Source organism: Carcharhinus amblyrhynchos, unplaced genomic scaffold, assembly GCF_965287045.1.
Source record: "Carcharhinus amblyrhynchos unplaced genomic scaffold, sCarAmb.v2.hapA scaffold_39, whole genome shotgun sequence".
Lineage (NCBI taxonomy): Eukaryota > Metazoa > Chordata > Chondrichthyes > Carcharhiniformes > Carcharhinidae > Carcharhinus > Carcharhinus amblyrhynchos.
In genome coordinates, this window is record NW_027649780.1 from 9396690 (window position 1) to 9417631 (window position 20942).

A 20942-nucleotide genomic window follows, 5' to 3' on the forward strand; every position below is an offset into this window, starting at 1 on the left:
CGACAACTCGCCCAATGTACATTGCACCAAAAACACGTGGAAAAACTAAATTAAGCTCGTGATCTACTTACAATTTCAACCATAAATAAGAAATCAGAAATTACATCCCGGCTCTTAAACAGCAACATTCACAGTTTACATATCAGTCACCATCTTTGGAAACAATCATTGATTACTGAACGTTCCTCCATATCAGTCATAATATTCTTCAATGAGGGATAGTGCCAAATTGATGAAAAATGAACTGATACTCAAGAAAACATCTTCAGTGCTTTCTGACATGGACTGTCCAAGGAATGTACATAACGATCAAGTGTGAACATAGTTACGGAGTTCGGTTATTGAGTGTCCTGAATTTAAGAGTTGATAGACATTGAAAACTATACAGAGAATAAATTAACAGTTTATGAAGGAGAACAGGGAAAAGAAAAAAAAATCCCTTGACAAATAAAGTAATCTAATTTCAATTTCTGGTCTCCGCCCCCAGACCCCACCGACGGCATCTGGATTGAAGACAATGAGGATGATAACAGCAAACTCTGGACAACCGCTTCCACATTCATCGTCCTGTTCTTCCTGAGCATGTTCTACAGCACTGCCGTCACTCTGGTGAAGGTGAGATGATTCAATTCACTCACATTTCAAACTGGCAGAATGGATTTGAAAAATCTCTCAATGTTTCACTGATTAAAAACTCTAACATTAATGTCCCACATCATAAACATCTGCTTCATTATTGTATCTTTATTTTACAGATCAAATGATGGGTTGAATTTTGGACGCTGCAGATTTCCCTCAGCTGATTATCAAGATCTCTGTGTGGCTCATGTACAATATCTCCGCTTGGTGACTCTATCAGTAAAATTCTTACAGTTTATCATTCTGAATCTGATACTGAAGCAATCATAGATCTTATTTCAATTTTCAGTGTGAAATATACGACACATTTTTCTTATAAACGTAATTGTGATTAATAGTTTTCCCGTAGTTTAAATTTCATGTATAAATAAGAAACGTTTCTAATTCCTTATTCACATATGTTAATTCCTCATTCTATTAATGTCCTGTTTTCTCTTTCTGGTGTATGGAACAGATGTACAAATATTGACAGATTCTCTGTGCATGTGTTCTGTTCTCAATGTGAAGCTCGATCACTGCGTTCACTTTCGCGTCTTAAAAAATAATTTTGCTGTAAAATATTCTCTGAACTTTTAAAATAAATATTGAATTAAACTTTAACCATCTCTGGCTTGGCTTAATTCTGTTCTCCGAACCCATCACCTCCGCTCCATTTTCCCTGTTATAGGGTTTCCCCCTTTTCCCAGTCGGGCATGTTCCCCCAGTCATGTGTGGGATGTGGTTGAACTCAAGGCCGTTCAGTGAAAGAGTCGCTGCGCCACCCCGTGGCCAATCCGTGTAAAGACACCTTCATTTCTGCCGTTTTATGATAAAATCCAGAGACAGAATGAGTGAAGAATGCAGAGAATCTCAGTGATTTCACTCACAAACTGATCTGTCACTGACCAAGTTTCAGGTAGTTCTAAGCAGCAAAGGTTCTGCTTCATCCGCGACGGATGCGAGTTCGTGTTTGGCAGGAAATCGTTTCCTTTACCCCGCCCCTTAAAATCACTATCAGAGTCACTACAGCGTGGGTTCACAGAGTGAGTTTTTCTGTGCATCGTCCGATGAAATACTTACAAGGCAGGAATACCACAAGCTAAATAGAGAACACAGACAGAACAGTGGTGCAAACTATGAGGAGAAACCAAGAGATTGAGGCGTATTACACATAAGCATATTATAAATTACACATTTCCAAATTATGCCTAGTGTTATGGGATAATTTGAGGTGACCAACACTGTCTTTAGCTACAGAGAATATAAAACTCACGAGGCCGATATCTGTTTACAAAGACGTAATATTTATTTAAAACAAAAACACAACAAGCAGCTGCTCGGAGATGACAGAAAGGGTTAAGTGGTTCTGGAACAGAGCGCAAGACTTTCCAATGAAGCTAACGCGTACAATCGATAACAGATCAATTATAGATGTTCTTATCGATCATTCCCGCCTCATATTAGTTCAAAAAATCAATTACGTTCAGTAAACATACAGCAATAATAATTCCTGATAAGTTACTCAGCCAATCGCATTTTACAAAACAGCATAATGGTACCTCCTTCATCCATTTAAATCGGAGGCTGACTCATCTGTAATCAGTATCTGGGAGAATCAGAACGATGAAACAGAGTCATTCAGTTACAGAGCTTTACAGCATGGAAGCAGGCCATTCGGCCCGACATATCTATGCCTCCCTTTTTAAACTACTAAAATGGTACCTACTGCCCGTGTTTGGCCCATATTCTTCGATAGCTAGCGTTTTTTTTAAGACAAAATTATACTCGTCTGTACCAGTAGCTCTGGCAGCTTGTTTCAGACATTCACGACACTTTGTGTGAAAAAAAAGTGCCTCTGGACTCTTTTATATCTTTCCGTACTCACGTTAAACCTGTGCCCTCTAGATTTAGACACCAATGCAGTTGGGAAAAGATATGCAGTATCTAACTGATATATGCCCCATATTACTTTATAAACCTCTGTAAGATAACCACTCAGCCTCCTGCACTCCAGAAAAAAAAACAATCTATCCAACCACTCCTTATAACGCAAACCGTCGAGTCCCGGGAGCATATTCATAATTTTTTTCTGCACTCTTTCTTGTTTAATAATATCCTTTCTATAATAGAGTGACCAGGACTGTACACAGTATTCCAATGTCTAGTACAACTCCTGCATTCAATGTTCTCACCAATGAAACTAAGCATGTCGAATGCCTTCTACACCATCATGTCCACCTGTAACTCTACTTTCAATGAGCTCTGACCATGTACCCCTAGATCTGGATGTTTTGTAATTTTCCTAAACGCCGTGCCATCTTGGTGTGTTAGTGATTCGTGTTCAGCCCTTGCAGGTTCGCAGACTGGTTTCGATATATTAACAAAAAATGTTTTTGATAAGCAATCCTGAATTGCTTCCTGGTCGAAAGCAATTCTGGCAGCATCAGTGGAGTGAGAATTTGTAGTTTTGCTTCCGAACTGGAAATGTCACATGGGCAACAGGCTGAGAACAAACACAGATAGTGAAAGGCAGTGATAGGATGTAAAGCTCTGATGATCCTGATGGTGATCTGGGTGATAATGGGTCAGATTTAACCGTGTGCACTGACAGAAATGTCACTCATTTCTGGATAAAACTCTCGAGTTAAATGTCAAGAAAACTTCTCACTGAATTAAACACTAAACTGTTTGACTTTATTCAGAAAGCAGTAATTGTGAGATTAACATAGCGGGATAGAGGAAGCCTCAGTTTGAGCTGTGATACTGCTGGAGGAAAGCAGCGCTGGAGTTCACCCGGGAAAGCAGCAATGATTAAAGTTAATGGGGAGCAATCAACACCGTTCTTGTCCATCATTCACTGTGTCAGATAATCCATCCTGTCTTGCTCACTATTACATACCTTTCCTTTAATATTCTTCATTGTGTGATTCCCATCTTAAATGCCAAAAAAAACTCATCAGCTCAATTAATCTTCCGTGCGAAACGAGAACAATTCTGAAATCAGAATCATTTGGGAATACAAAGAACAACAAAGAACAATAAAGAACAACCCAGCACGGGAAACAGGCCCTTCGGCCCAACGAGCCCGCGCCGCCATCCTAACAAAGCATTTTCCTACACCTACCTTGCCCCGTGTTTATGCAAATAGTACCCCTATTGTAACCAGATTCAGGGGAGAATAGTGTAGTGTACCAATCAGCCTAAGAGCACATCTTTGGGATGTGGGTGGAAACCAGAGCACCCGGAGGAAACCCAAGCAACCACAGGGAGAATGCGCAAACTCCCACAGACACTGGCCCAAATCCATGTATCTGCACAGCTAGCAGTGATAGTCACTGAGCTGTTGTGGTGCCCATCTGCTGGTCCACGTTTAAGCACACACAACACGATGCGAAGAACTAGGCCACTCTCGAAACATCCAAGAGCAGTCCACGCACGACCCACCGTGTGCATGCCCCTCGTTTGACAACAAGGTGGACCGACACACCTGCGGATTAAAAGAGACATAACATTAACATGTAGTATTACATTTCCAGTATCGTCCCGAGGCTCTGACCCTTTTTAAAACGTCTCCTCTAACCCTCCACCCCTGTTTCACTCATGTGCCTATCTAAGTAAACCTTAAACAAGTCCAGCGTGCCTGCCTCCACCACCTTACTTGGCAGCGCATTCCATATCCCCACGACCCTCTGTGTGAAAAACCTCCCTCTAGTATCCAAATTATACTTCTCCCCCCTCACCCTTAGCTCGTGACCCCTCGTGATATTTATCTCCAATCTAGGAAAAAGCCTGCCACTGTTGACTCTATCTATACTCTTCATTATTTTATACATCTCTATCAGATCCCCCCTTAATCTCCGTCTTTCTAAGGAGAAGAGCCCCAGTTTACCCAATCTTTCCTCAGAACCCAGTCCTTCCATACCAGGCAGCATCCTGGTAAACCTCCTCTGCACTCTCTCCAGGGTCTCCACGTCCTCCCGGTAGTAAGGTGACCAGGACTGGACGCAGTACTCCAAATGCGGCCTCAAAAACGTTCTGTACAACTGAAGCATTAGACGCCAGCTCTTATACTCTATACCCCTTCCTAAAAAGGCTAGCATTCCATAAGCTTTCTTCGCAACCTTCTCCACCTGGGTTGCCACCTTCAGAGACGTGCGCACTTGCACTCCCAGGTCCCTCTGCATTTCTATACTCTTAATTGGTCTACCTTTTATCATGTAACTCCTCCCTGCATTATTCCTTCCAAAATGCATCACCTCGCATTTGTCAGGATTAAATTCCATCTGCCATCTATCTGCCCAGTACACCAGCGTACCTATATCCTGCTGTGTCACCTGACAATCTTCCTCACTATCCGCCAATCCTGCCATCTTGGTGTCATCTGCAAACTTGCTGATCACACCACGGACGCCCACTTCCAAGTCGTTTATATATATTACGAAGAGAAGAGGGCCCAGTATTGAGCCCTGCGGCACACCACTGGTGACAGACCTCCAGCTGGAAAAGGACCCTTCCACTACTACTCTCTGTCTCCTGTTGCCTAGCCAGTTTTCAATCCATCTAGATACCTGTCCCTGTATCCCATGTGCCTTAACCTTTTCTACCAGCCTACTGTGAGGGACTTTGTCAAACACCTTATTCATATAGATGACATCAACGGCTCACCCATCATCAACCGTTTTTGTCACCTCCTCAAAAAATTCTACCAGATTCGTAAGGCAAGACCTCCCCTGAACAAAGCCATGCTGTGTATCCCTAATCAGATCGCAACCCTTCAAATGCTTATACATCCTATCCCTAACAATTTTCTCCAACAATTTTCCTACCACCGATGTCAAACTCACTGGCCTATAATTACAGGGTTATACCTACTGCCCTTTTTAAACAGCGGTGCCACATTAGCTAGCTTCCAATCCTCTGGGACCTCACCTGCGTCCAAAGAAGAGACAAAGTTTTGCGTCAGAGGCCCAGCAATTTCATCTTTCACCTCCCTAAGCAGCCTGGGATAAATGCCATCAGGCCCCGGAGCTTTATCAGTTTTTATGCTACCTAAAAACCCTAACACTTCCTCCCTTGTAATGGATATGTCCTTCAACTGATCTACAGCTCCCTCCAAGACATTACAAGACGCTAAAATGTTTCTGTCAGGTTTTCGAATGGGGGAGCTTCCGACTGAGGCCAATGTGATTATCACTAGGCTACAGAAACACGGTGATGCATGCAGATCCGGCTAACTGGTGGAACATCTAAACTCGTTCTGCATGGTTTCTGCTGGTTCTTCCAATCAAAATGAATGATGATACATTCTATTGCATTCAATTCTAGTAATCACATGTTAACCAAATTTACTCATAGCATTTAAAGTAATTTAAGTGAAAGTCTGACAAAGGGGGGTGGGGGGAGTGATTTGATCCCGCTCCTCCACAAATAGTGCTATCCTAAACTTAGATTCCCCATCAACGACAGCAGCAGGGGTCTTTGCAATCAGAGCTGGTATTGGCTTTGAACAGGAGCAAGGGAGTTGAATTCGATCACAGGTCCCATTGAGTCTCCTCCACCATTTAAAATCGAGATGGATCTCCAGCTCAACAACCACCTCATTTCAGGAATCAATTCAATGAAACTTAATTCCACCCAGACAGGGAGAATAGAAGGAAAAAAACAAAAGAGGGGAAATGGATAGTTAGACCGAAAGAGGGAAAGACCACGGCAGATGTCCAAAGAGAAGGCAATAAATACAGAGGCAGAGTGGGGTAATCAATGAATGGAACGGATACACCTCACCATTCCTTAGGTTTACAAAAAAAAACTTGGAAGCATTGGAAAGAACAAATATTACAGCCCTGAAAAATATTCGGCAATGGTGCTGAAGAATTGAATTTCAGAACTTGCCGCAACCTTTGCTAAGCTGTTCCTCAGCCACAATACTGACATCTAACCGCCAGTGATACAATTTGCCCAAGATTGCTCAGTTCACAAAAATCAGTTCAAATCTAACACCGCCAATAACCACCGGTCTACACTTGATCATCAGTAATGTGATGGAAGGGACAATAAGTAATGGTATCAGGAAGTACTCTAATGCAATACTTACAATATCACTGGTATCTGTCTTTTTGAGCACACACTACTATCAGATATTTCAGATGGTGATTAGCTATATCAGTCTGCACCGATAAACCCATTAAATTCTGTTGGAGACTGAACGAGATGGGAATATGTTCTCGGAGTCAAAACCTTGCTTTCCTGTCAGTGCGTTTCTCATTTCACAGAAAGTATTTGCGGGTGATGTCTGAGAAATGATGACATGCTTTTAACATCGAGGTTCGGATAATGTTGAACAACAACTGAAATGAAGCAACTTCCCCTTACCCGACATGAGAAAGCTGAATGAATGTTTCTGCCCGGTTTCGGGCCGTGGACTTTTCGCGTGTGAGGTGAATGTGATAACCATTACACTACACAAACAGCTGGAAGCATGGGACAGAAAAATCGTACTTTCCCGTCAGTGCGCCAAAAAAAAACGTTTCTGATTTCACAGGAAGTATTTGAGGGTGAAGTCAGAGCAATGATAACATGTCTTTAACATCGAGGTTCAGATAATGTTGAACAACAACTGAAATCAGTTTTCCCTTACCCGACATGCGAAAGCTCAGTGAATGTTTCTGCCCCGGTTTAGAAACGAAGACCTATCTCGAACATCAACATTTAAAAGCGATCGCCTCCCAAATACCTAAGGGAGCAATGATATCTCCCCATTCATTAACGGATTATTCTTATCTTATTTTGCATAATCTCAATCAATTGTACTCAGTACTGAAAGCAAATTACTGCGGATGCCCCCCACTCAGAAGAACACTCTGCTTCCCCTCCCACTCTATCTGCCTTTTTCCTACAGTTTATATTAGCTAAACTTTGGGAAGAGGCTCCAGCGAGCATTGAACTCGCGACCCCTGGTTTACAAGACCAGTGTTCTAACCACTGAGCTATGGAGCCAAACGCTGTCAGCTTCTTGCGGTACGAGTAGCATTATCAGTGGATTGAGGAGCAGAATGGGGTTTGAGGTGGGGGAATTTTGATGAATGTGGAAATGTCTGAGATGGAGAGCAGGAAGTTAAAAGCCGCAACTTGAAAGTGACATGATTTGACATGTGTGTTGTGTGTGTATCTGACATGTATGTTGTGTATCTGACATGTATGTTCTTCAGAGTTGATCGTTAGTGTTACATCTCTGACTTCTCCAGCTCCGATGCCAGTTCATCCAGCTGGAAGATTTAGATGTTGTTCCCTTCACAGACGCTGTGAGGCGTGTTTCCATTAAATAAAGAATTGAACAAAAAATGATTCACTCCGTGACTGGGAATCGAAACCGCGTCACGGCGCCGATCCTGATCACTGGACCTTCAGTGATGCTGATGTGAGAGATTTGTAATGAATTGACTATCTCTGCACTCATTGCTTTATTTCCAATAATTTTCAACAAAAATAAGTCACGATGAGAAATGACGGGAGGTGAAAATGACAGGATTTGAACCTCAGTTAGAAAGTCCCAATCCATCCTCTGGGCAGGGATTGCAGTCTCAATGTTTGCAATTCTGCCGCTTATATCGACAAACAGCCATTCGGCCTGTGTTCCTGTCTGTCTTCTCCATCGGAGTAACTCCGTTTGATAAAGTGTCATCTGGACTCGAAACATCCACCCTTTTCACTCCTTACAGCTGCTGTCAGACATTGGGAGACGTTGGAACATTTCCTCTTTCCCCATCCGCAGTAATTTGCTTTTATCACTGGGGATATTTGGTTGAGATTACTTGATGAAAGATGAAAATGATGCATTAACGAATGGGCAGAAATCATTGCTCTCTTAGATATTTGGGAGACGGAAGCTGCTACTTTATCAGGCAGCCGAAATAGCTCAGTGGGGAGAGCGTTAGACTGAAGATCTGAAGGTCCCTGGTTCAATCCCGGGTTTCGGCAGGATCCTCTTGCTGGGTTTCTGTGCTAATGGGCACCGTATTTTGTCTCGCACTGTCTTCAAAGATCAGTTCACACAAGCTGCAACAGAACAAATGCCAAATGGCTTTCTGCTGACTGGCTCCGTAAAAAGGCAGAGTTTAAGAGCACGGAAAGAGCCCACTCCGACACCCATCCTGTCCGCGCCTGTCATGCGACATCTGGACGGGGCAAGTTCGTTCTGATTCCCGCTCCACAGATACAGCCAGGAATACTGACATCACCCAGTATTTTCTGTTTTTATTTCAGATTTCGAAAGTCCGCAGTAGGCTACTTTATGTTTATGTTTTGAGCTGACAAATGGCAAGTAACATTGGCGCCACACAGAATGCTGAGAGGCTTGGTGATGCTGTTGTCTGTGTGGTGTTGGAGGGGTGCGGGGGTGCTGCCGGGTGGAAGTGGTCTTGTGTTTGGAAGGTGCTGTCTAAGGTGCCTTTGGTGGATTCCTGCATCATGCAGACAAGTGGGGAACATTCTGTCGCACTCCTGACTTGTGCCACGTCGATGGTGGACTATTCCACTGATTCAGAGACTATTCCCTCGGGTGGATGTAGCTGTCATTCGGGGGCATAGCTATAGGATTCATATAGGAGGGATGTCCGAGGTAGGTTCTTTACTCAGAAAGTGGTTGGGGTGTGGAATGGACTCACTGTTGTGAAAGTGGAGTCGGACACTTTAGGAACTTTCAAGCGGTTATTGGATAGGCACATGGAGCACATCAGAATGATAGGGAGTGGGATAGCTTGAACTTGATCTTGATCTTGATCTTGATCTTGACCTTGGTTTCGGACAAAGCTCAGCACAACATCGTGAGACGAATGATCTGCAGTGTGTTGGACTGTTCTATGTTCGATGTTTTTTGGGCGTCAGGAGGTAAGTTACTCCTGCAGGATTCCCAGCCTCTGCCCTGCTCTTTTAGCCGCTGAACGAACTGATAACAAGTGTGCTGAGTCAGGATAGGTGTGTCTTCTTTCCTGCTCAGTTTGTCGTGAATTTTCAGCACTTTTGTCTTTTCTTGAATGTATTTTGTGGCTCAAGTAAAAGCCAATGCCAAATGATTGTAAGATACTATATTCAGGCAATATTCAATAGTGGATTCACTGGCGGGAGGGGTGCTGTTTCGAGTCATGTTGTTGACGCTGGATTGATAACGCAGAGAAGTAAATGAAGCTTTGGGGACCAGGGTTCGAATCCCAACACAGCAGGTTAACTCAATTCAAGGCAAAGTGGAATGACTGTGAGTGAGAATAGAAAATTTCAAGAATGCAACATTTCCTGACTAAATCGAACATGTTTTGACCATGTTTCTGCCAAGTTTGAAGTTTCCGACGGATATGTAAATAGTGCTGCTGCTGTTTTTGCCGTGGGTCAGTGGCGCGATGGTTAACGCGTCTGACTACGAATCAGAAGATTGTAGGTTCGACGCCTGGCTGGTTCGTCTATGTTATTGTGACATTAGTTCAAAAACTCCATATTTGTGTTGATGAAAAATATATTTTCACTGATTTTAGACCAATTCAGGGAAATGTTGACCAAATGCAATCAGCTTCTATGAAGATATTTATCTTACCTACTTATTTTTCAAAAACAATGCTGACTAAAAAAAACTGAAAAACTTTTCTTTTGAAAAAAATAATAGTTTCTTTTTTAAATGACAATTTTTCGTTAAAGTATTGGGAAAAAAAGATCAGCAAGTTTAAGCTACCTTTTGAAAAGTTGGAAATTTCTCGAAAAGAAACATGGAAACATTACATTTTTCAGAATGGTGAAAATAATTTCCAAAAAAGGTGATGAAACCTGTTGAAGAGTTTCTTCTAAGCATGTTTAATTTTAAGAAGCAAAATACACAGATTTTTTTTTAAAGTTGACAAATTTCCGTTAAAACAGATGGAGGGATTTCTTTGGAGTAAGTTTTATTTTGAAAAGTTCAAATTAGCCAGAAGTTTCTGGTTTCTGATGCTGGGATTGTTGTCCATTGGAGAGAAGGAGATTGACGAGTGATTTGATTCAGGTGGACTAGATTAGGGCAAGTTTAGAGGGGGGGTGGCAATTTATAAGATTTGGGGCAATGCGAGGGCATCACACATGCACACACACCTACACACTCTCTCTCTCTCTCTCACACACACTCACTCACTCACTCTCTCTCTCTCACACTCACTCACACACACGCACACTTGCTCAATAATTGCCAGACTCCAGTCGAATTGTTATTGTGTGACACCAACCGCTTCTTTTTATTTTCCAACAGAGGAGTTAAAGAGTAGCAAAAACACGAGAACCACTGACGTTGCAGACATCTGGCAACAGAGGATTCTCATACTGTGCATTGTCAGACCAATTGAACTGGCCGACAAATTGTCCTCTCGATTGGTGCTTTGTAATAGATTTAAACAAAACACTCTTCAGCAAATCAACCATCTGCATATGAAAACGAGGTCCCGCCGAGATTTGAACTCAGATCGCTACATTCAGAGTCTAGAGTGCTCACCATTATACCACGGAACCCAACACACAGTAGGAGCCTGAAAATCGTCGTTTAATATTCCTGCCACCTTGAATAGCAGAGAGAAAGGACCTCGAGGTCCTTGTGCATGAGTCGCAAAAACCCAGCCTGCAGGTGCAGCAGGTGGTCAGGAAGGCGAATGGGATGCTGGTCTTGATAGCAAGGGGGATTGAATATAAAAGTAGGGAGGTCTTGCTGCGGCTGTATAGGGCACTGGTGAGGCCGCAGCTGGAGTATTGTGTGCAGTTTTGGTCGCCGCACTTACGCAAGGATATTTTGGCCTTGGAGGGAGTGCAGAGGACGTTTACTAGGCTGATTCCGGAGTTGAGGGGGTTGAACTATGAGGAGAGGCTGAATAAACCAGTCTTGTACTTGTTAGAGTTTAGAAGGATGAGGGGAGATCTCATTGAGACGTATAAGATGTTGAATGGGATGGATAGGATAGAGGTGGAGAGACTCTTCCCGCTCAGAAAGGACAGTAGGACTAGGGGGCACAGCCTCAAGATAAAGGGGGGGGGGGCGGTTTAGAACGGAGTTGAGGAGGAACTTCTTCACTCAAAGGGTGGTGAATCTCTGGAATTCTCTGCCCGTTGAAGTGGTGGAGGCTGCCTCGCTAAATATTTTTAAGACGCGGGTTGATGGGTTTTTGATAATAGAGGTGATTAAGGGTTATGGGGAGAGGGCAGGAAAGTGGAACTGAGCCACGACAGATCAGCCAAGATCTTATTGAATGGCGGGGCAGGCTCGGGGGGCTAGATGGCCTACTCCTGCTCCTATTTCTTATGAAACGTAAGTCCCGTTGAACAATCCCGTCAATGGCCAACACCAATTCACACTTACATTGCTCTTACTGGTTCCTCCTGTAAAAATGCTGGAAAATCTCAACATCTTTAACGAGAAACAATAAATAGTATTTAAAAAACTGAAACATTATTTCCCCTGATCCGGGAATCTGAAACACGGGGACACAATCTCAGGATAAGGCGCTGATGATTTAGGACAGCAATGAGGAGAAATTGCTTCACTCAAAGGCTCGTGAATCTTCGGAATTCTCTACTCCAGAGGGTTCTCATGTTCCAGCATTGAACACATTTCACTTTGGGTTAGACAGATTTAGGATCTATCCAGGAATGAATGGAAACAGGGATATGGAATTGGAACAAAAACTCAGCCACAAGTTGATGTTTCGATTGTATTTTTTTTAAGTTTAATGGTATAATGGAAACATGTATATAATGTTATATGTAATATGTTTGAAGTCAGTTGTCATTAACAACACAGCACAAGAAACAGGCCCTTCGGCCCAATGAGCCCGTGCCACCATTTTAACATTATGAATCCCCTCTCCACCCATGATCCCTGTGTATGCTTATGGCATTCCACATTGAGGGAAGACTAATTTAGGGACAATTTGTTACACCAATCAGCCTAAGAGCACATCTTTGGGATGTGGAAGGAAACCGGAGCACCCAGAATAGAACCAACGTTTCGAGTCCAAATGACCCTTCATCAGAGCTAAGAACAAAGAGTATCAGCAGGCAGTCAAGAGAACAAATGGTATGATGGCCTTCATTGCGAGAGGACTTCAGTAAAGGGATCGGGTATTTCCCTGAAATTTTACGTGGCAACCAGAATATTATGTGCAGTTTTGGTATCCTTATCAGACCAAGGATATCCTGGTTATAGAAGAGGAGTTTCACCAGGCTGATTCCTGGGATGACAGGCTTGTCACATGACGAGAGATTAAATGAATTAGGATTGGCTTCATTGAATTTACTGAAGTTGAAATGAGACACAAATCAGATCAGGTGGACTAGAATGTTAAAATCATGTTTGATTTTAGTCTTTTCATCTCTTATATAATTTAACAATTAAAAACAGTGGATATTTCACCCCGTTCTTTAATTCCTCTCTGAACTTGCTCTGGGGCCCTGCGTAAATGAAAGGGTTGACACAGCAACTCAAGAGCTGAAGCATATACCCGTATTCCTCCAGGACAAATGTAGACTGGCTGACATTAGCACCTGAGAAATAAGTCACTTTCGCTATTCGGACGTAAAGGATGGTGATAAAGAATATGAAATATAAGATGATGAAACTGCCTGAAATGGCAAAGAGTAAAACAATAGATTTTCGCCTGTTTTCCAGCTCTGGGTCACTCTGTTTCTCTCCATTGTTTCCAGTCCACAGTCTCTTACGAGCTCTACTGGCCGCTATGATGTGTCTTACAGTCAGAGCATTGAGTAGTAAAATTAGAATGAATGGGAGATAAGGGGTTAAAATACTCTGAATCCAGTCAAATGCAACCCATTCAGGTGCGGTATAAAAAGTTGATTTTACGCTGCAGAACCAGGGTACGTTGTTAATTATGACCAAAGGTTCATATACAAAATATAAGAAAGAATTTTTGAAACCACTGAGTATGGACACTATTGTTATGACCCGTGCAGATGTCTTCACAGTGCAGTATTTCATTTTCAGCTTCTGACAACAAATGGCTACAAATCGATCAAAGGTGAAAGCCACCGTTAACCAGGCGGAACTGTCTATTGCAGCATAATTAAGGACACAACGAAAACTGCACGCTGGCGTGATGGACAGAAAACTGAATGGGAAATAGATACCAGCAATCCTGTTCAATATCACAAAGCTGACAAGGAGTAGTAGATCAGTCGCCGCCATGGAAACAAGATAGCAAGTGATGCATCTGGACAGACCACATCTTCCTCTTGACAAGATCACAATCACTATTAAGTTAGCTGTAATAAAGAACGACATAGAGATTGAGCAAGACTGAACAGAAATGCTGAAAACCAAAAGCAAAATAGCGCGGGCTGCTGGAATCTGAAACGAAAAGATGACTGACAGTATCTGCGGGGAAAGAATAGAGCCAACGTTTCGAGTCCAGATGACACTTCATCAGAGCTAAGATTGACTTCATTGAAGTTGAGACGAGAGGAAGGGGATCTGATGAGACTTACAAATTTCAAACAGAATTAGACAGGGTGGGTTCAGATAGAATATTCTCCATGGTAGGGGAGTCCAGAACTAGGGGTGTGAGGTTAAGAACTGAGGTGAGGAGAAAGTTCTTCACAGGAGAACGTTGAATGTGTGGCAAGCACTACGATAGTAAGCAGTAGAGGACAAAACATCGTGTGAGTTCAGGAAGAAATGTATAGCTCGTGTTTCTAAAGGGATCTGGGGATAGAGCAAGAAGGTGGGACGACAATGTCGACTCTGATGATCAGCCACAATCAGAATGAATAGTGGAGCAGGCTCGCCAGGTAAATTGGTCTACTCCTGCTTCTCTTTCTATGTTACCTTTCTATATTTCTATGTTGTAGAAACGACTTAATGATGCAGGCATCTGATATTGTGTAATGTGGCAGGGCTGATTCGTAGCATCATAGTAAATGCTTCTCCTGCAGAAGCCATGTGGTTGAATTAGTCAGAAAATAATCCAACCTAAATGAAGCCGACAACATTGTTATCATGGGAAAAACTGGATAATTTGTGTTGGCAAATTAGATTAAAGCATAGTGCCAGAAATAACAGATGGAAACAAGCAAGACACAATCAAGAAAATCAACAAGAATGAATGCTATTGAAAATCAAAAACTCAGCGAGAAATAGTCACCCATTCTTGCTATTTAACTAAAGGAATACATAGTGTCATAAGAAGGGGCTTCAAATGTTGTAAAAAAAATGTGGAAAGTCTGAGGATTGGTAGCGTTTAATAAAACAGCAATGTAACAATGTAAAATTGGTCTTTCTCGTAAACTTTGTGCAGCAGATGGATTAAAGATGTCTTTCAACCGTTGTGCAGAATTTGGCGTGACCATAACTGTATCTTTGCATTATATCGCCAATTTAAAGGGGGAAATACTGAAATTTGTGGCAGAACAGTTAAGGGTGGCTATGCTTGTTCATTTTATGAGAGTATCGTCTATGATGAGTAGCTGACTATATTTTGTCGATATTTTCCGGAGTTCAGATGAATAGGGTTTAATCTCATTAAAATATTCAGTGTTCTGAAGAACATTGACAGGAAAGAAACTGACAGGCGTTTACAATGGCTGGAGAATCTACAGTATGGGGGCACAGATTACAATTAACAGGACGATCATTTACCTCTGCAGTGACAATAAATATTTTTATTAAGGAGCAGTAAAGCATTGTAATATTCTAATGTAGACGACAATGCCAGCAACATCATTTCAATAAGTAAATTCATGATATTCTTTTGGCATGATTTAATGGTTCAATAATCAGTACACAATTAATTGTCTGTGGAAAATGCTGTCACGTAACTATCTAACACACTTTCATATTGTGCGAACAGTGTGACAATTAACTCACATGACGAGGGTAAGCTTCCGATAATTCACACAGGGCAGCATTAACAACACAGTAAGTTAAAATTACTTCGTTTTCACGTGCGACGATTTGTCAAAAACGTGTTTTCAAATCACAATGGATGTACTTTCACAACGAAATCATAGTTTGGTTATTTCCCTGGAGCTTGGATGTGAGTAACATATTGACATTTAATGTAAACTGGCGTGATAATGTAGCGATTACATGGCAGTATCATCGACACTAACCTAATATAAATGCATGTACCTTGATGACAATGTACTATTCTGGCCAAGGTAATTGTGCTAGTAGATTGAATAAATAAGTAGGCTAGCTGCATATACTGCCTGTCATCCTTCCGGTAATTCACTCACAATACCGCTAAGACACTGGGGAAAATAAGTCACACTGTGATAACACAGTTAATGTTCAAACATGCTTACAACGTATCTAACACAACAGAACTACAATTACACCGTGTAAACAGTCTGGTAAGTCACACAAAATAGCAGTTTAATGACAGAACACAACCAGACATTCACTTTGAAGAAAACTGCAGAGGAAGATAGGAAAATATAATGAAAGAGACACATCGTTTAGAAGAGCAATCAATACATCAACACATTCCCCAAAATAACGCCATAATACTTAACCTGGAACTCCGGTAGCGGCAAGGACAGGATAGTAAACGGCATACTGCCATCCTTGTGGTGTTCCGTGCATTGCGAACAGAATCTCTCAACACGTTGTTTATTCCAGTCACTACTTGTCAGATTTATACGCGATGTCAGCCTCCAGGGACATCATTAACTTGTTTGGATGTTTTAAACTTTATTGGGGTTTAGTGCAGCTGCCGTCAGACTTGTATTTTATGCTCAGATGAAAGGGAAGATCGATTCCATGGAAGTAGCGGACCTGGTTATATTTGAAATTTAAAGTCCATTGTAGAATCGCATTGACTTCTCTAAAAATGTAATGAAAATTAAAGCAGATGATTGAGTCAGGAAAATGTGAATGAACCCTCGTGTCTGAAGCATTAGGTTAGGGGGCGGCACGACGCCACAGCAGCACAGTGGTTAGCACTGCTGCTTCTCAGCTCTAGGGACCTGGGTTCGATTCCTAGCTCAGGTCACTGTCTTTGTGGAGTCTGCACATTCTCCTAGTGTCTGCGTGGGTTTCCTCCAGGTGCTTCGCTTTCCTCCCATAGTCTAAAGATGTGTGGGTTAGGTTGATTGGCCATGCTTATTCTCTTGCCCAATCTTAACTGAATCTGGTATTTCCTGGGGATAATTATTTGCTCTGACTTGGGCCTCAAAATTAATTCATTAAAATCAGAAGTGCTGAATATTGAGGGAACAATGAGAGGCATATACGAGATAATGCATTTTGGAATGTCTAATATAGATAGGAAATATACAGTAAATAGCAGAACTCTTAAGAGTATTGATAGACAGAGGGGCCTGTGTGTAGAGGTACACAGGTCACTGAAAGTGGCAACGCAGGTGGAGAATGTAGTCATGAAGGCATATGGCATGCTTGCCTTCATCTACCGGGGCTTTGAATTTAAATATTGGCAAGTCACGTTGCAGCTTTGTAGAACCTTAGTTGGGCCACACTTGGAATCTAGTGTTCAATTCTGATGGCCACACGACCAGAAGGATGTAGAGGCTTTGGAGATGGTACAGAAAAGATTTACTAGGATGTGGCCTGGCATGGAGTGCATTAGCTGCGAGGAGATGTTGGATAAACTTGGCTTGTTCTGATTGGAAGACAGGGTTTGAGGAGCGACCTGATAGAAACCTACAACATTATGAGAGGCGTGGACAGAATGGATGTCGGAAGCTTTTTATCCCAAAACGGAGGAGTCAATTACGAGGGTTTAAGGAGCGAGGGGCAATTATTAAAGGAGATGTACGAGGCACGTTTTTTACTCAGAGAGTGGTAGTTGCCTGGAACTCACTGCTGGGGGGTGGGGGGGGGGGGGGCGTTGTAGTGGAAGCGGATACGATAGTGAGTTCTCAGGGGCGTCTTGACAATTACGTGAACAGGGTGGGAATAGAGGGATATGGTCCCTGGAAAGGTTTACTTCAGTCGGGCAGCATGGCCGGTGCAGAGCGGGAGGGCCGAAGGGTCTGTTCCTGTGCTGTAATTTTCTTTGTTCTTTGTACAATGATATTCCTATTTGGCAACGGTGCAGATATAGTAGCTCCTTCTTTCAACAGTAATGAGTTTATAGACGGAGGTAACTTAGTTAATCACCATCTGAAACACGTCTAATAGTAGCGTGTGCTGAAAAAGACAAACACATTTGATGTTGTAACCGAAGTAGAGGAAATGACTGGAGATCAACTTTTTAAAAAAGATTTGCCTTCATAACAGAGAAATGGCTGAAAAAATATTCACAGTGACGAGGAATTTCATTAAGCTTTCTCATGCCGAATAAGGGAAAATTGCTTGATTTCAGTTTGTTGCTCAACATTATCCGAACCGCGATGTTAAAGACATGTTATCATTTTGCTGACTTCACCCTCAAATGCGCTCTGTGAAATAAGAAACGCATTTTTTGACGCGCTGACAGGAAAGTTCGCTTTTGACGCCGAGAACATATTCCCATCTAGTTCAGTCGACAACAGAATTTAATGGGTTTATAGGTGCAGACTAATGTGGTTAATCACCATCTGAAATATCTGATAGCAGTGTGTGCTGAAAAAGACAGATACAAGTGATACTGTAAATGAACTAGGGGAAATGGCGCACATTTCACAGACGATTTTTTAAATCGTTTTCATCAGTAAGAAACAGGAAAAACCATTCAGACAGATGAGGGAATCGAGTCTCAGTGCGGATCTACTGGACTTTCCTGTAACGGGCCGGATTTATGCGCCTGAATGTTTCAATCCCATAATAAAAATGGTGATCAGTTCCCTTGCCTCCCGTTGAATTCTTCCCTGTGATGACAGATAGATTCATTTTACCTGCCCGTTCATAGGAGAAAGGGAATAACCAACACACTGCAGCAGTGCTGCGGGATCAACGGAAATAAAGAGACTTGTATAGAATTGTAAACAGTGCGGTCATGCTGCAGTTCTGGAATAGGTTTTACAGAAATAGAATTATGGTCAGTGACACACTAAGTTAGAATGCATTTAACCGCTACTATCTTAGTCTGTGTGGCCCAATTGGTCAGCGCGTTCGGCTGTTAACCGAAAGGTTGGTGGTTCAAGACCACCCAGAGACGGAATTTTACTATTTTCTCACCGTCAGCATTCACGGGTAAACAGTTGCCAGTTGGCAATGGGTCAGTGGGCGCCAATAAAAAAAAACTCTCAATTGTTACCAGCTGGACTGTTATCTGGTATTACCAACATTATTTAATGACGATTGATTTCAAACATATCAAATTTAACAATATATGTTCCATTACACCAATAAACTTTTTAAAAAATGCAATTGAAACATGAACTTGAGGCTGATCATTTGTTCCAATTCCATATCCTTGCTTCCATTCATTCCCGGATAGAGCATAAATCTGTCGAACCCAAAATGAAATGTGTTCAATGATGGAACATCAACACCCTCTGGAGTAGAGAATTCCGAAAATTCACTAGCCTTTGAATGAAGCAATTTCTCCTCATCTCAGTCCTAAATCATCAGCGCCTTATCCTGAGATTGTGTCCCCTGTGTTTCAGATTCCCAGATCAGGGACAATAGTATCTCAGTATCCACCCTTTCAAATTCATAGCATCATAAAACCCCTGCTGTGTGTTGCCTCAGCCGATCCTGGATTGAATTGGGTGACAGTTTGATCCGAGGTTAATGTGGTTTCCTCGGGGTGTGTGTCTGAGCGGCTGACAGCGCCGCTGCTCAATCTGACTGTTACTTTCTGCGATTCTCCACACAAACCTCAACAGACTGGAGCACCCAATGATAGCTGCAAAGCAGTTTTTGTACGGGGGTGAGACTGCTTTCTATCACTGTGAGTCTGAAAGCGCAGTAATAGCGGCCAGCGTCAGTCAGCTGCAGCCTCCAGATGGTTAAAGTAGTTAATTTAGCCGAGGTCTGGAGACCAGCAAAGAAACGGGATCCAAAACCTTCCCCTCTGTCTGCTTGTTCTGTATTCCAGGATTTTTTCCATATAATGAACTGCAAATCTTTCTGTGGCTGCTGTCTGTACCAATACAAGGCATAGCTTTTTGCTGTAGTGTTGTAGGTACATCGGATAGTCACCGTTTCACCTTCTCTCCCCTCTGAAGACTGCGGCTGAGAAACAGAATCTCCATCACTCGGATCTGTAACATGTGTTCAAGAAGAAAAAAAAATTAAGTATTGGACGCGCTGCTGAAATAATATTAACACTTTATATTCACCGCGACATAACTGGAGTTATGAAATAAAAACAAATGATGGTGGAAATACACAGCAGGGTCAAGAACCACCACTGGGGAGGAGCAGAGCTAAAGGTTCAGATCGCGATAACATTTAACCAGATTGGAGTCATCCTTACTGATAAGAAACAGCCCGAACACAATGCAGACAGTGAGGAACTCCATGGCGGCTGCAGAGCCCGGGGCTGTGACTACCTTTAAAACTCCAAGCACTGCCGGAACAGAATCTGTTTTTACAGTCACTTTCTGATCTCAAACTTCCCGTCCAATCAACAATTTGCAATCTACCCGTCATAGATTGAGATAAGATTTCAATGAGTTTCAGTGATCAGCTGAAGCTCTTTGACCTTCACTATTACATATCTGAGACTCAGTGACTCTGAGGCTCAGGTGGAACTGAGCCACTTCCGATCAGCTATCATCTTATTGAATGACAGGGCAGGCTCGAAGGGCTAGATGGCCTATTCCTGCTCCTATTTCTTATGTTCTTATGACTGAGTGGGTACAGTGTGTGGTGAGAGGGAAGAATCAGCTTCACTGACAAGGCCACAAGAGATAGGAGCAGAATTAAGCCATTCGGCCCATTCGTGCCTATTCCACCATTCAATCATGGCCGATATGTTTAAAATCCCGCAGAATCAGAGAATCCCTACAGTGCACAAGGAGGCCATTCGGCCCATCTAGTCTGAACCGGCCCAACCCTGAACCGAACACTCCAAGGATGTTGATTAGGTTGATTAGCCACGGTAAATTGCTCCTTAATGTCAGGGGAATTAGAAGGTAAAAGTGTGGGGTTACGGGGATAGCGCAGGACCTGGGTGGGATTGTTGTCGGTGCAGGCTCAATGGGTCAAATGGCCTCCTCCTGCACTGTAGGGATGGTATTCTATGATTCAATCCCACCCAAGCCTATTCCTGTAACGCCACATATTTACCATGCTAACTCCCTAACACAAGGGTCAATTTGTCATGGACTATCAATCTTACCCGCGTATCTTTGGACTGTGGGAGGAAACAGGAACATCCGGAGGAAACCCACACAGACACGGGGAGAACGTGCAGACT

At 42.5% G+C, this 20942-nt stretch overlaps 3 non-coding genes across 3 annotated transcripts; 2 read left to right on the top strand and 1 right to left on the bottom strand.

The window, feature by feature from the left end:
- Positions 1-7541: 7541 nt before the first annotated feature.
- Positions 7542-7614, bottom strand: trnat-ugu (transfer RNA threonine (anticodon UGU)). Its single transcript has one exon. It is a non-coding gene; the product is annotated as a tRNA-Thr (tRNA).
- A 908-nt stretch (positions 7615-8522) lies between these two features.
- Positions 8523-8595, top strand: trnaf-gaa (transfer RNA phenylalanine (anticodon GAA)). The gene has a single exon. It is a non-coding gene; the product is annotated as a tRNA-Phe (tRNA).
- Positions 8596-18657: 10062 nt separating this feature from the next.
- trnan-guu (transfer RNA asparagine (anticodon GUU)) lies at positions 18658-18731 on the top strand. Its single transcript has one exon. It is a non-coding gene; the product is annotated as a tRNA-Asn (tRNA).
- The last annotated feature ends 2211 nt before the right edge of the window (positions 18732-20942 follow it).